Genomic DNA, 15,093 nt, shown 5'->3' with positions numbered 1-15,093 from the left:
CTGGGATACCCGCTTCCTGGGTTTGTTCCAATGTTTAGACGTTTGATGGGGCCTGGCCTGGCTACGTGCCTTTAAGCTGGCAGGTCTCACCCCAGCCACATGCTAGCATTCAGTACAAATGAACCACTGACACTGTCAACTCATTCACAGCCTTTGTCCTGAACCATTCGCCTTGACGTTGTCGCTAGCTTGGCTTTTGTTCCTAATATCCTCTAGGTATCTTGGCTCCAACCCCCATGTTAACCCTCAGATTGATTTATGATTCCACACCATTGATGGTGGTCTCATGGTTCCCTCCCGGACAATGGGTCACACTTGACTTCCTAAGGCACAATTGTGTTACTGAGCTCTGCCTCCCCTCTTCAAGGAAGCTCCACTCCAGTCCGGTTGATTACATCACCTTTGGCAGCTTTGGGTTAACGCATGGCCAAATCCAGGACCCTAGGACCACAGCGTCTTGCAGCCTTCTCTCTCCTGGGTCCACGCGGCCTCAGGATCTAGAGCAGGATGTCTATACCTGTGGACCTGCTTGGATCGCCACCACCAGCCTCCCTTGATGTCTCTTGGCAGCTGTCCTTCACCACACATGTATGGAATACCTACTATGTGTCAGGCACTTTGCCAGGCACTAGGGGTTTAATGGCAGCCTAGACACACACAGCCCTTACACGAAAACCTCCGGGAGAGACAGACATGTAAACAGACAAGGCAGCACGTTCAGAGCCAGAAGAGAAGTAGGAGAGCTCTGTGAACCATCACTGTACCTCCCAACAAGGGAAAGTCAGAACCAGAATGAGGGAGATGAAATCGGGGCCAGACACCAAATGGGTTCCAAATGGAAACCCCAGGGGATTGCTGGCCCCGACTTTCTTCCCTGGAAACCGGACCCACTTCCTCCTCTGGGGGAGGCATTGATGGCCAAGAGCCCTCTCTGCCTTTCGCAACTCTGAATGCCATGGTCTCTCCAATCACCCAGCTCTGGAGGGCCAGCTGGGCGCTCTCCGCGCAGAGGGACACGTTATCAAACCTCCCCTCTCGAAAGCAGTATTGCTCCTGAGTGAACGTGGCGTTCCTGCCCGAAAGGAAAGACTTGGAAGAATTACCGAAAACACAGATACTGCAAATTCTGCCCCGAGATAATGGGGACAGGACTTTCAAAGAACTCTCTGACTCTAAACAAAAATGAGAAGGAAGCTGGGCTCTTGTCCATGAGACAAGAAACCAAGAGACACGCGCAGTATGGAAGTCCTGGGGTAAGACAGTGTCAGAGTGACGAGCAAAGTAAATGGGATAAGTCAGGTCTGGTCCCCTCCCCCACACACGTAGCATAGCGGAATCTGAACTCAGTAATTTGAACCGGGCAAGGAGAGAAAGTCTAAAAGAGTAAGTGGTTCCAATGATAGAATTTATTTGGAAAGAAATTATTTAATTACCTGGAAGAAAGCAGAAGTAGTGGCAGGAGGTGGTGGAGCCATCTACTTAAATGAATATATAAGGCTTATTTGGTAATAGAACATCACTGTTTTTATGCAAATCATGCCCAAAGTCCTCCAGAAAGTGCTTCAGCTTCCTCTTCCCCTCAGAGTGGGCTTCCCCTCCATCATACACTCTGCTTTCGCGAGGTGGCATTTACCCGACTCATCGCCTCAGACCGGAAGGTGGACAGAGCGCGAGGAGAGAAGCTGGCTTCTCACCAAAGGATGGTCCAAAAATGCGATCCCTGTTACACTTGTTACACCATTAATCTCTTTATCAAAACCTTTTGTGTGAGTCCTGGTTCTCCTAAAAGAAGAGGCTAAAATGAGATTTAAAGCAGAAGGATTTTATTAGGGGAAAGATGTGAAAAAAATAGGGAGGGATCCAGAGATGGTTAGGAGGGCCATCAGACCCTGAATGAAGAAGAGAAGGGGGAGGAAGTTTTCGTGGGAGCATCCTAGACCACCGTGCAGTCTGGAAGGTTCTCGGGGCCATTGGTGCGTCGTTCCTCTGCTCCATCATTGCCTGGGAGCAGCAGCCCGCGGGATGTCAGAGCTGGCACTGGGGCCCTGGATCAATTACAGGCACTGGAGCAGCAGGTCCCAGAGGCACATGGTCATAGCGGCTCCACCTCTCTTCCTAGTTACGGGGTTCCAGTTTCAAGTTCAAATCCGTGTTTGTCTGGACCAGGGCTTTCTGCGCGGCTTTCGAATGTGGGCGGCAATCGAAGACAGAAAGTTTGCACGCCACAGCATTTCAGCAGCTGAATAGCGCGATGGTTTGTGAAGACCAATGGGCAAGTATTTAAAAAATCAATGAAGAGTTTCTCAAGGCTAGTCCCCTCCTGGCAGAAACGCTTGGGACACCTGTTCAAATTTCTTTATTTCTGCCCAGATCTGTCAAATCAAAGCCTTGGGGGTTGAGAACCAGAGGCCCCCAGCAGACGCCACATTTATAGATGGCTCCAAGGTAAAGGAAGCTCGTTTGAGGGGTTCACACCAAACCCAAATTAAATGGTACCAAACAAGTGAAATCTAACTATATTTTCATATCACAATCTCCTACATTTTTCTTGCCACTGGAATCTGCATACATACACCCTCGTGGTTCAAACTCATTCTATTTTCCCAGCCCTCCTTTCAGACAGCCAAAAAAAAAAAAAAAGGTTACAATATTCTCAGAAAACTGTGCTTCAGAGAAAGCAGTAAGGTTGCTCAATCGTTTCCCCTTGTTAATTTGAGGATCTTAAATTATGCATGTTGTTGTGCAGGCATTTGCATGTGGAATTCACATGGCTGAGCTACCAGTCTAGGAGACAAAATTAAGCATAATAATTCGAGTAACCTGTGTCTGGTCTCGGCACCTGAATTTCAAGGCTGACTGTGTCTGAGATAAAGAATAGATAATTAAATGATTTGGGAAAATGCAGATGGAGCGTTGCTGGGGTCCAAATAGGAAAGGAGGTGCCTGAGCCCCCTCCCCCCTGCAGCCCTTCTGGACTGCCCATCCTCTCGCCTTCCACGCCCTCTGGATTTCATAACCTTCACGAGGCCGTTTCCCAGAAGGCGCTGACTGCCCGATTCCCATCCTTCAGGCTAGCTGGGCAGGAAGGCCAGAAGTGGAGTTTGTCCCCGGCCTGACGTGGGTAACCTTGACTATAAAGAAACCACCACAATACAGATGGCCCTGAAATTTGAAGCGAGGCGACCGCAATATGCAGATCGGGAACTCGGAGCCGCGCGTCCATTGGCTGATTCCTGCTGTGACGTCACAAAGGGCCAGCCCCAACGTGGCCAGAAGTGCTGCGGGCAAGTTTCTGGACCAGTTGAAAAGCTTTTATTATTTTTGTGTGTGTGCGAGCCCTTTTTTTTTTTTTAAATCAGCTGGTGCTGGTTTCCTGCATTTCCTGTTAGGGGGAAAAAACCGTTTTCATGTAAGCGAGAGCTGAAGAACTCAGGGCCAAAGAGCGTTTTGTTCTCTGTGGGGCGGCTCTGTCTCTTTACTTGGGGTTGACCAGTGTTGTGCACGAAAATGACATGCGGAAAGCTGTAAATTCCGAAAAGCTCTGGGGACCTCAGGACCCTCTTCAGCGTCGTGGTTTCCAAGAAGCCCCACACTGACCCAAACCCTGTGAGTCAGCTGGTGGAAGTTTTGGGCTGTGATCTTGACCCTAAACCTAAAGAGATGCAGGCACGGGAGGTTGAGGCCTCCTCCCCGCCCCCCTGAATTTTCCCTACCTCTCTTTGCTAGGTTCGAGGCAAACGCAGAATCAAGTTCCCTGGCTCATGAGTTTCTGACAGTCTCCCACCCAGCGTGAAGTTCCCAATTTCGATGTCTGAAGAGCAGAAGTTTATCACAGCCCAGAGAGAAAGATTATGGCAGGATCACAAAATAGATACCTACAAGCTTTGCACGTCCAAGGATTGTCTTTCCCAAACAGTCGCCCTTGAAATGTCTGGCGGCAACTGTGACTGCCTCTTGGTTCCCTGAAGCCACTGGGAATTTTTCCAACATCTCTCACCACGGGGAATGCCGCCTCCCCAGACTGGCACAGACAGAGATGTGACACAACTGAAACTTTCCCTGGGGGTGGGCTGGGGTGAGGGGACACTCTGCGTTGTTGGTTTGATTTGCCCAGATGCCATGTTACCTCCCGGGAATAGCATCCATTTTTTTCCTTTGGGGAATCATCCCAACCTCATTGTCAGTCTTTGTTGGCATGGAGGGGATCCCCTGTCCCAGGCCTGGCCCATCCCTGTGTTCCATTCTCCTGGATACTCAGTGATTAGATGAGGACCAGGCACGTCGCACACATGGCTGGTGATGGTCAATCCTGGGACCTCATGGGAACTCTGAGAATCGGTGCTCTCTCTTCTCAGTGGGATTGCTAAACTGGTGAGACATAGCCAGGGAGCTAACGGTGACCATCTTTGCCCCAACAAAGAAAGAGGCTATTCAACAATGAAGTCAATACAAAAAAAGATGGGATAGAAGAGAGAGACAGATTTCTGACATTGTTTGAACACCTGGATCCAGCTGTGCCTGAAAGAAGACCCTGTACCTTTTGGTTAATGGACTCAGTACATTTTCATTTTGATGTAAGTCTGATTGAGTTGAGTTTCTCTTAACTCAGCAAGAGTCCTCACTTGTACATCCAATTGCAAGCCAAGTGTGACCCTCGAGGGTGGGCTTAGGGCCACAATAGGCTCCTCCCTGTATGGTTTCATGCTGATTCACTTCTGCTTCTCTAACACTTGGTAGGGGAGGGGAAGAGTTGGCATGACGGCACATAGATGACAGATAGGGGAGATTGGTTGTTGTGGAGTAGGACAGCTCAGGGATCGAATGAAGAGGATTGGAGTCAGAGCTGGGCAACTGACATCGCCTCTCTGAGCCCTCGCTTCCCTCCTCTGTAACAAGGGGGTAATAAAAGTCTCTGCCACTTGGTGTTGTGTGGAGGTTTTATGCACAGCGTCTGGGGAGATGGGCTCCCTGCTCCTGGCCTCTGGTGCAATGTAGGGGCGGCGAGCCGAGGGCTCTGAAAGCCTTCACTGCGGTCGTAACCAACAGCTCTGAGCCTCTGTTGACACTGCCGGCCACGAGCACCTGCCGAGCCAGCAGCCTGCACCTGCCACCCGCCACTCCAGGAAGGGATTCCGACCCCACCAGAGCAGGCGGCCTCCATTCTAGGCCGGATCTTGGCTGTGTGCAGAGTCTGCGAGCCCGCCCACCTGTTCTGCAACCCCAGCTGGGCTCCGTCTTTGCCCGTCCCACTTCCCCTCTCCAGCTTCTGTCCTTGATCGGACGCCTTCCTTGTCCTGGACACTGTGCTAGGAACCCCAGGGTGGGCAAGGGAAGCAGTCTGCCTTCGTGGAGTGCCTACCACCTGCCACACAATGCTGAGTGTGGGCATTGCACGCGCTTATCCCCCAGCCTCCTGAACCCTGAGAGTTGTGTGAAACACCCATTTTACAGAGGAGCAAACCGAGAGCAGTGCCCACTGAAGGTGATGAGTCGGGGTCCAAATGCTGGCGTATTTCTTCAGAGTGTCTCTTCTTCCCTCTGCTCTAACTTGCTGCCCACCACAAAAGAGATTACGTCATGGCACAATGTTGCATTAAAAACCTGGTGCACAATTGCACTCATGGGCCTTTATCCAGAGAAATAAAAACCTATGTTCCCACAAAGACCTGTACACAAATGCTTACAGTGGCTTTATGCATAATCTCCCAAAACTAGAAACAACCAAAATGTCCCTCCATTGGAGGATGGATTAAAAAACCTGTGGTCCATCCACACGACGGAATATCATGCAGCAATAGAGAGGAATGCATTAGTGATAGAAAAACTTGGACGTATCTCAAGGGCGCATGCAAAATGAGCGAAAAAAAGCCTATTGCAAAAGTTTGCATACTATATGATTTTATTTATATAACATTTTCAAAATGACAAAATAGAGAATAGATTAGTGGTTGCTAGGCACGGGGGAGAGGGGAGCGTTAGCTATAAAAGGGGACCAGGAGGAAGCCTCTGGTGACAGATCAGTTCTGTATCCTGATCGCAATGGAGGTTGCACAAATCTACATGTGGGCAAACTGCACAGAATTATCCACATACTCACAAATGAGTATACTGAAATCCAGTGAAATCTGAGTCATTGGTCAATTGTACCAAAGCCAGTTCCTAGCTGTGGTATTGAACGATGGTTCTGCCAGATGTTTTCACTGGGGGAAACTGGGTGGAGGGTACATGAGACCTCCCCATCCTTTATTTGAAACTCCCTGTGAATCTATAATAATTATTATTTTTTTTTAATTTTAAGGTGAAAAAACTCCAGCACAATGCCTAGCACATAGTAAGCGCTCAATAAATAGTAGCTATAAATCCTACTAGGATTCCAGCCCTTATGTAGCCCTGTTACAGAACAGGGAGTCAGACATATTAACCGACTCGAGTACGGGTGAGGGAAAGCGGAGACATGCGATAGAAATACACTGCGAGCCACACATGGAAGTAAACATTTTCTAGTAGCCACATCAAAAAGGTAAAAAGGAGGGGCTGGCCCCGTGGCCGAGTGGTTAGGTTCATGCGCTCCGCTGCAGGCGGCCCAGTGTTTCGTTGGTTCGAATCCTGGGCGCGGACATGGCACTGCTCATCGGACCACGCTGAGGCGGCGTCCCACATGTCACAACTAGAAGAACCCACAACGAAGAATACACAACTATGTACCTGGGGGCTTTGGGGAGGAAAAGGAAAAAATAAAATCTTTAAAAAAAAAAAAAGGTAAAAAGGAGCAGATGAAGTTAATTTTAACAAGATATTTAATTTAACCCAGTAGACCCCAAATATTATTCCAACATGCCATCAATATAAAAATTAGATATTTTACATTCTTTTTAATTTTGTGCTACCACGTTGAAATGTGTGTGTATAAGTATAGCACATTTCAATTCAGATGCTCAGTTTTCATTGAAAAGATGATCTGTACTTCGATTTCATAAACTTTATGGCCGGAAAAGTAGATTCAGATCCTGCAGTGGTTCCAAACAGACTTAAAGTTTTCCCATAACTGAATGCAGTCTGAGTTTTGTTTTTAACTTCAATTTCAAGTAATTAAAATTAAATAAAATAAAAAATTCAGTTACGTCGTCGCACAAGCCACATTTGAGCGCACTTTTGGCTATTGTGCTGAGCAGGGCAGAGAAAAGGGGATGTGTGCTAGAGAACGGATTCCAGGTAAGATTTTTAGGGAAGTGGTGGCATTTGAGCCAAAGCTTAAAGGATCGCTATGATTTTACAGGGAGAGACTATGTCAAGTACGTGAAACATCGTGGACAAAAAGAAGCAGATTTTGCTGGTTGCCCACCCAATATCTATACCCCTTTCTCCCCGTACTTACTAGACTTTGATTTTCGGAAGCAGTGGCAATAAACCAGCTAAAAAAATCTACATTTCCCAGCTTCCCTTCCAGATCCCGTTGCCAGGCTATTTCTGGTCAGCAGTGTACGGGAAGTAGTTGAGTTCATCTTCCAGGAAGGCTCCTTAAAAACTGGAGTTGACTCAGCTCACAGAGCCTTGTGCCTTTCCCTCTTCCTCTTTCTGCACACCTGGAATGAAGACCCAATGGTCGGAATCACAGCAGTAATTTTGTGACCTTGGTAAGAGAAACCATGCATTAAGGATAACAGAGAAGAAAGACAAAATGAACATGGGACATCGATGATTTGGGGTCCACACCATGGCAGCCTTGGAGTTCTTTTGAAGTTAGAAGAAAATAAACCTCTATCTTTTTAAACTGCTGTTATGTCAGGTAGCAACCTGGCACAATTCCTAACCAATCAAGGTGTGAAAGTGTCAGGAGAAAAGTGGATAGTTTGGTATGACTGGCATTTGTTAAACCATCTCAGGAAAATTATTTATTTATTGAATACTACTCACAGGGCTTAAAAAGTATAATTTATGTAACCACTACCACGATAACATTTTATTGATGAGGAAACTGAGACACAGAGAGGTTAAGCCACTTGGTCAAGGTTGCACAGCTAACGGGCGGTGGATCTGGGCTTCCAGTCCAAGCAGTTTGACCAGAAGGGCTGCTGTCTTGAATGGAAATAAAGGAATTATGGCTGAATAATGGGAAGGAGTTTGGTCTGGGCTCACACACGTGAACCTCGGCCTAGACGCTCAGACCCCACTCGCTTCAGTGCCCGAGGCCCGTGTGGGTCTCTGAACACCAGTGGCAGCTGATCGACTTGGATTCACCACGCCAACATGTCCCCCCGCTTGACAGCCCCCAGACTCCAGGCCATGCTCCCGCCGACTGTGTTAACGGCCTCCTGGAGGTGACCTCTTGGCTACATACCGTGTTCTCCTCATCCCAACCCAGCGCCGGCTCAGCCAGGAGCTCCCTCATTTCCACCCCGGGGGGCCTACAGCATGATGGACTCAGGTCAGCCTCACCGGGGCTCCCGTTCAGCTGGCAGGCAGCGGTCTGCCGTGCTGGGCGTCCACAGCTGGTGTCTGTTCTGATTGGCCACTGGCCATGCTGTGCCACCTATTAAAGATGTTTAATATTACCCCTGCCGGGTCAGCAGTTACGGGATCTTGGGCAAGTCACTTCCCGGCCGAGTTTTAATGTGCTCATCTGTAAAATGGGAGCATAACCCTCCCCTCCCGGGGCCAGGGAGACAGCGAGGTTGGACCACGTCTGTAAAGAACTTAGCAGCATCCCCAGCTCCCACGCTTGGTGACTGGTGGTCACTACCGTCCTGCTGGCGGTGACCTGATGTGGGCAGGACAGCGCTCTCGCTTCCTGGGTCCTGAACCCGATACGTGGGGCATCCTTGACATGGAACGACCACAGTCTCTAGGCTCTAAACCTGTCTGGTGTGATGGAGGGAACTTTTCTTGGATTTAAATGATCTGGGGTCTGGTTCCAGCCCAGCGGCTGATGTGGGACAAGCCGCCACTGCCATCTCTGGGCAGCTGTCAGGGAGGGGGTTGTAGCAAAGGCCCCGGGGCCAGGCGGGCTGTGCAGGTGGGAGAAGCTGGGCAGGTGGGATGCAGGATTCAGACATGGAGAGGGGCTGAGGGAGCAGGCATAAGGCATGGGGACAGAGAGGGTCCGCTCTTAAAGGAGGCCAGTCCTAGCAGCCTGGGGTATCTCCTGGTGACCATGTGAAGGGAAAGGAGGTGGACATAAACATCCATTAAGCTCTTACTGTGTACCAAGCTCTCTCTGTATATGGGCTTATGTAATTTTTATAACATGGTTCAAGGAAGGCATTTTAATCCTCATTTGATAGACAAGGAGATTAAGGCCCAGAGACGGAGGTGAGTTTCCCAAGGGTCACACAGCTGGAAGGCAGCAGAGCCGGAATTCAAACCCACCCCTGACTGTCCACAGGAGTGTCGTTTCAGCTCCTTGAAAGATGCCCAAGTCACCCACCTCGGAGTTTTCTCTTGCGTGTGCCGCTCCTCAATCTCCAGCCTTCTCCCCAGCCCCCACCTCTTCCTAGGCTGGCTCCTTCTTGCCCTGCGGCCTTCAGTTTAAAGCCTTTGGGGAGGATTTCCGCGCCCCTCCCGCTGAGCAGGCCGCACCCGTCAGCGCGTTGTTCTCGCCCATCGAGCTGCTCGCCGCGTCCAAGTCCCCATCACTTATTAACTTTCTGTTTGTTTCCTTTATCTAAACAAGGGCTTTCCTCTCAAGGAATTCACATTTAAACGGAGAAGAAAGGCACCGAACCCAGCAATAAATAATTATCCAGGGTGGGAATAAGTGTGAGAAGAAAGTAAAACAAGGCAATGGGATAGAAAGTGACCGACAGAGGAAGGGAAATTCAGATGGGGTGGTCAGGGAAGGCCTTTTGAGGAGGTGATGGATTTTTTCTTTTTTTTTCTGTTTCTTTTTTGGTGAGGAAGATTGGCCCTGAAGTAATATGTGTTGCCAATCTTGCTCTTTTTGCTTGAGGAAGATTGTCAGTGAGCTAACAACTGTGTCAATCTTCCTCTATTTTGTATGTGGGATGCCGCCGCAGCATGGCTCGATGAGCGGGGTATAGGTCCACACCAGGGATCTGAACCCTGAAACCCTGGGCCGCCAAAGTGGAATACATGAACTTAACCACTCTGCCACTGGGCTGGCCCCAGAGGTGATGTTTGTTGATGAGATCTGAGAGTTGAGAAGGAGAGAGTCATCTGAAAATCCTGGGAAAGGGTGCTCCAGGCAGAGGAAACAGCATGTGCAAAGGCCCTGAGGTGGGAAATGAGTTTGGTGTGTTCAAGAGATAGAAAGAAAGCCAAGTGACTGGAGCTTCGCAGCCCAGGGGAGGGTGACAGGAGTTAGACAAGGCCAGGGACCAGATCATAAAAGGCCTTAGCGGTTGAGATAAGGAGTTGGTTCATTGCTTACGGTTGTCTCCTAACTAGACTGGGAGCTCCATGAGGGCAGGGCCCTTGTCTGTCGTGTTCATGGCTGTATCTCTAGACTCTTGGCACCTGCAGGTCCTCAGTAAACACCGGCTGCATCAATGAACACAGTGTTAACGCACTGCCTCTTACAGTCTCCATACGTCTCCTGTGTGTTTTTTGAGCACCTTCCCCACCTGCCATGCCCTGGCCTTTCCTTTGGGGTCGCATTCCTCCCATACCCTAGAGTTGAGGATGCACCCCAAACACGTGAGGTCATTCACTCACAAAGGCTCAGGGGTCCCCCTTCCAGGAAAGCTGCGCTTGCACAGCACGTCTCTGAGAGCTCCGCCAAACTCTGTGCCATCAGATGGTGGAATTCCAGGCCCACGTGTGTCTGTGCTCATCAGCACGTGTGGACACTTCACGTCCTGGCGCGCTCGGATCAGTGCAAGAAGGCCACCCCAGCTGTTAGGAAACTCGCTCACGTCAGTACCTCGTGGGCCTCTCTCTGCACGGGGCCCGGGGGTGGAGAGTGGACGAGCTTTGCTGGGGAGGCCCAGGCAGGGTCAGGACTCTGCAGCTGGGGGGCCCCCAATCAGGCGCGGCTGTGCCCTCCAGCCCCCCCTGGGCGCTCAGCGCATCCCGCGCCTGTTCACCGTGTTGGGTGGCACTTACAAACGGTGGACACCCGTGGTCCGTGGGAGAACAGGGATGGGGACAGCCCCTGAGCTGCGTCTGAGTTGTCGCAGAGTTGACTTAACAATCCGCACTCGTCCTCCCCTCTCCTGGAGCACAGGTGGCTTCATAAACACCAGGCCAGGCGAGCGAGGAGGGAGCGGAGGTAAGCGGCGCACCCTGGGTAGGGGAGGAGCGCGCGGTCCATTAAGGGGCGCCTGAGAGCAGGAGTTAATGGTCCCCCCAGGCCGGGAGTTAATTCGGCCTTGAAAATAGTTCTCGAAAGCCGTTTGCCCACAACTTCGGCCCAGCCATGTGCTCGCCGGGCGCATGTCCGCCCACCCACCGCCCTCTTGGGCTGCCTCTCTCCAAGATGCTGGCCCAGGAAGGCGCTGACCTAGCCCTGGGCTTCTCGAAGTGGGGAACATACTCCTGTGTCCACCGCAAGGCTGGGACTAAGGGGAGGCGACTGAGGCACCGGCCTCTGGCCCAAAATTTAAGGGGCCGCCAAAAAACTCAGTAATCAAGATAAAATATTTAATGTAGGGGCTGGCCCCGTGGCCGAGTGGTTAAGTTCGCGCGCTCCGCTGCAGGCGGCCCAGTGCTTCGTTGGTTCGAATCCTGGGCGCGGACATGGCACTGCTCATCAAACCACGCTGAGGCAGCGTCCCACATCCCACAACTAGAAGGACCCACAACGAAGAATACACAACTATGTACCGGGGGCTTTGGGGAGAAAAAGGAGAAAAATTTTAAAAAATCATTAGAAAAAAAAATTTAATGTAATATTTTTTCAAAAATTAAGATTAATAAAAACCTCCATGATGAACAAATATCAACATTTACAATAAAGACAGGGATCTTATCCTCACTCAGCCGACTCCAACCCTCACTAGAATAAGCTTGACCCCCATTCACGTGACCTTGACCCTCACTCATATGACCTTGACCCTCACCACATGACCTTGGCCCTCACTTGTGTGATTTCCGTGCTCATTCATCTTGCTATAGCCCCAGTCCTGACGCAAGATGATTTTTGGTGGTTCTATGTGAACATTTTAAATCTCAACACTTAGCTGCTTTTTTTAATTATGGCAGGCGATCCCAGCTTTCCATTCATGGCAGGGAGATGACATTTTTCTTTCAAAATACATTAATTTCAATAAATAAAGAACCAAGTCCATTTAAAGAAATTTCGTGGGTAAATAAGGGCACAGGTGGTCTGTGGATGTCGCCAAGACCCTGGCGGTGGGATCTTGGGCAGAGGCTCCAGCGGGGACCCCCTGAGGGCGGGGCCAGGCCAACCTTCTCTTCTGCTCCTGCTTGTATGAAGGCGACTTCTGATTAAAGCAGGTCCCAAGCAGGACTTCTCAGGAGTGTGGGCTTGACAGCGCCTGAACCTCTCTGAGCCCCAAGTGCCTTACCTCTAAAACAGAGCCCACAATCCTGCCCCAGAGGCCGGGAGGTTTCCGGGTGACGGTTATAATGTGCCGAGCGGGCATGAGCAGGGCCATATCGTGACTTTCATGGCCCCTTTCCCCATAAAAAATGCTAAAAGTTATATTTTATGACCGCAGGGGTATAAAGAGGAATACAATCCAGCCTCGATTATATTCACCGTTACACCAATGCAGTCAAAGTGTGCATCTTGCTAATTGCAAGAAGTAGAATACTTTTGTGGGCTCCTAAAAGTACCGTGGCCGCAAGCTCTGTGCTTGCTGTGCCTAATGGAGAGGCCGGCTCTGGGCACCAGGGGCAAGCACTTCATCTTTTAATCTCCACAATGCCATAAGGCGGGTGGTATGAGCTCCATTTTATAGATGACAAAGAGAAGGCCCAGAGAGGTTCAGCAAGTTGCTTAAGGTCACACCGCCAGTGAGTAGCAGGGCAGAGATTTGAACCCAGATCCTCCTGCTTCTGGAGTCACCCTCCTGCCATGCCCCAGGAAGTGAGATAAGCTGGAGAGCTCCCTGAGTGATGGAAACTGTGATTATGTTCAGGGCCCTTCCAGGCCCACAAGGTGAAAGCGATCAGCAGGAGGCCCTGGTGTCCTAGCCTCTTGGTCGCCTGCCAATTTGGGCGGGGGCCTGGGTGACACGCTCAGGCTGGTTGTTTGCGAGTCTCTGGGCATTTAAGTGGCCACCCCGAAGCAGCAAGATGTCCTCAGAGCCTCGGAGACACCGAGGACCAGATTCCAGGAAAGCAGGTTGCTATTTGCCTCGTGCTTGTGGAAAAGGACAAAGAAAAAGAGGGATAAAGAACTTTGGACATAGACCAAAGCCATCCGGGTTCTTCGCTGCGTGTCCCCACGCGGGCTCCTCGATGAGGAAGGCCTGACCGTGTCACCTGAACCAGGGGTCAGAGCCATTCCATTTCCACGCACACGACACTGCAATTTCCAACAATTGTGGTCGAGACGAGGATCCTCTCGGGGAGGGAAAATCCAAGCGAGTTTGCAGTTTCCAGCTTTGGCGTTTCTTGAATTATACATGGGCAAACCCCCTGGAAGGCTGCTTTGTAAGCCGTGAGGGGAAGGCGTGTAATTTTGGTCTCTGGCATTCTGCTGGAACACTTGAAGACGGGGCCCTCCCCAGCAAGTGGCATTCTCCTCCAAACCAAACGGCACATTTGATGCCTCTGATGGCTTCAGGCTGCCAGCAGAAAGGATGCCGTGGGGACGGGTCCCTCCTCTCTCTGCCACAGTCTTATCTCCTTAGGGCTTCTGTCCCTCGGAGGCCCTCACCTTGCGGTGGAAGCTGTGACCCAGGCCACAGTGACATTCTCCCCCGTTTTTGGCTGGCAAGAGGAGAAAGTGCTATCTCTGTGCAGAAAGGGAGGCAGGGACTAGAAAAGTGGACTAGCCCGGGGCCTGGAGGGGCCGCTCTGGTGTGGACAGCCACGCCACATCTCAGCCTCTCGGGGGAGATGGCAGCTCCAGGTCCAGACGGCCCCAGTGCCACCCAAGGTCCAGAGGGGACAGTGCCATTTCTGGCTTCTGTAATGAGGCAGACTGTCTCCAGTGGTCTGCAAAATGCTACCCATAAGAAGGGGCTCCTCGGCACTCTTCCCTCCCTGGGATTTGCCCGAGGACTGTGGGTGAGGGCATTCGAAGGCTCTGAGTTGGCTGGGGTCCTCTGGGTCAGTGGGGGCTCAGGGTGTGGGACCTGGTGACACTGATGTGTTGGAATAGCATTTTGTAACTTATTAGCTGTGTGACCCTGAGACAGTTACCGCAACCGTCAGTTTCCCTGTCTGCAGAATGGGCTGATTACCTACTTCAGAGGGTTGCTGTGAAAATGAAATGCATGCTGAGCCCGATCAACCGGGCGGATTTGAAGCCCTCAGAAACTGGTAGCTAGCCTGATGATTCGCATCTTAGATAAAGAGATGACAAATGGTCTTAGTTCCCGCTGGTAACTCAGAGGGAGTGTGCGTGTGCATGTACACCTGGGTGAGTGTGCGCCCTGAATGTGAATGTGTGCGTGCATGTGTGAGCACGCATGCATGAGTGTGCCCCTGAGTGTGAATGTGCGTGTGCACGCACACACTCCAGAGGTCAAGAGAGGAGCATTCTCTGCCCTCGACGTGGGAACCTGAGAAGGGCAAATACTTCATTATTTAGATTCAACAGCTACTCATTAGGCGAGACCGGAGCACTTAGAAAGAAAAGCTGACCTACAAGTGTAAAATGTTATTATAAGTAATGACAATGATTATAGGATGAGGGTGTGAGCGGAGAGGGGAAGCCAAGAGGTTAATGTCCGTTAACGACCACGAATTAGGAGCGGGAACTTCTGCAGAAATGGACGGTCTGTTTATCTACCTCACGGGGAGCTCTTAGCACATCAAAAAGGTATTTAAAACACAACCCCCCAACAATTAGCTTTAGGAAGAAGAGTAAATATGGATGCAATTTATCACCCGAGAGCCGGGCTATCAGAGACCAACGCGTCAGTTAAATAAAACAGACCCCGAGACCCGCCAGCAGGATTGACCCCGAAGGAATTCGCCAATTTGCTCATCAGCGATGGG

The 15,093-nt window shown here is 50.6% G+C and overlaps 1 long non-coding RNA gene across 1 annotated transcript; it reads left to right on the top strand.

Annotated features, from left to right (window-relative positions):
- The first annotated feature begins 3,029 nt into the window (after positions 1-3,029).
- LOC138915309 (uncharacterized) lies at positions 3,030-4,921 on the top strand. Its single transcript, XR_011421111.1, has 2 exons — positions 3,030-3,606; positions 3,727-4,921. It is a non-coding gene; the product is annotated as an uncharacterized lncRNA (long non-coding RNA).
- Positions 4,922-15,093: the final 10,172 nt, after the last annotated feature.

The sequence above is a fragment of the Equus caballus genome, chromosome 8 (assembly GCF_041296265.1).
Source record: "Equus caballus isolate H_3958 breed thoroughbred chromosome 8, TB-T2T, whole genome shotgun sequence".
Lineage (NCBI taxonomy): Eukaryota > Metazoa > Chordata > Mammalia > Perissodactyla > Equidae > Equus > Equus caballus.
Note: the sequence above shows the minus strand (reverse complement) of the source record. Positions and strands in the feature narration are given on the sequence as shown.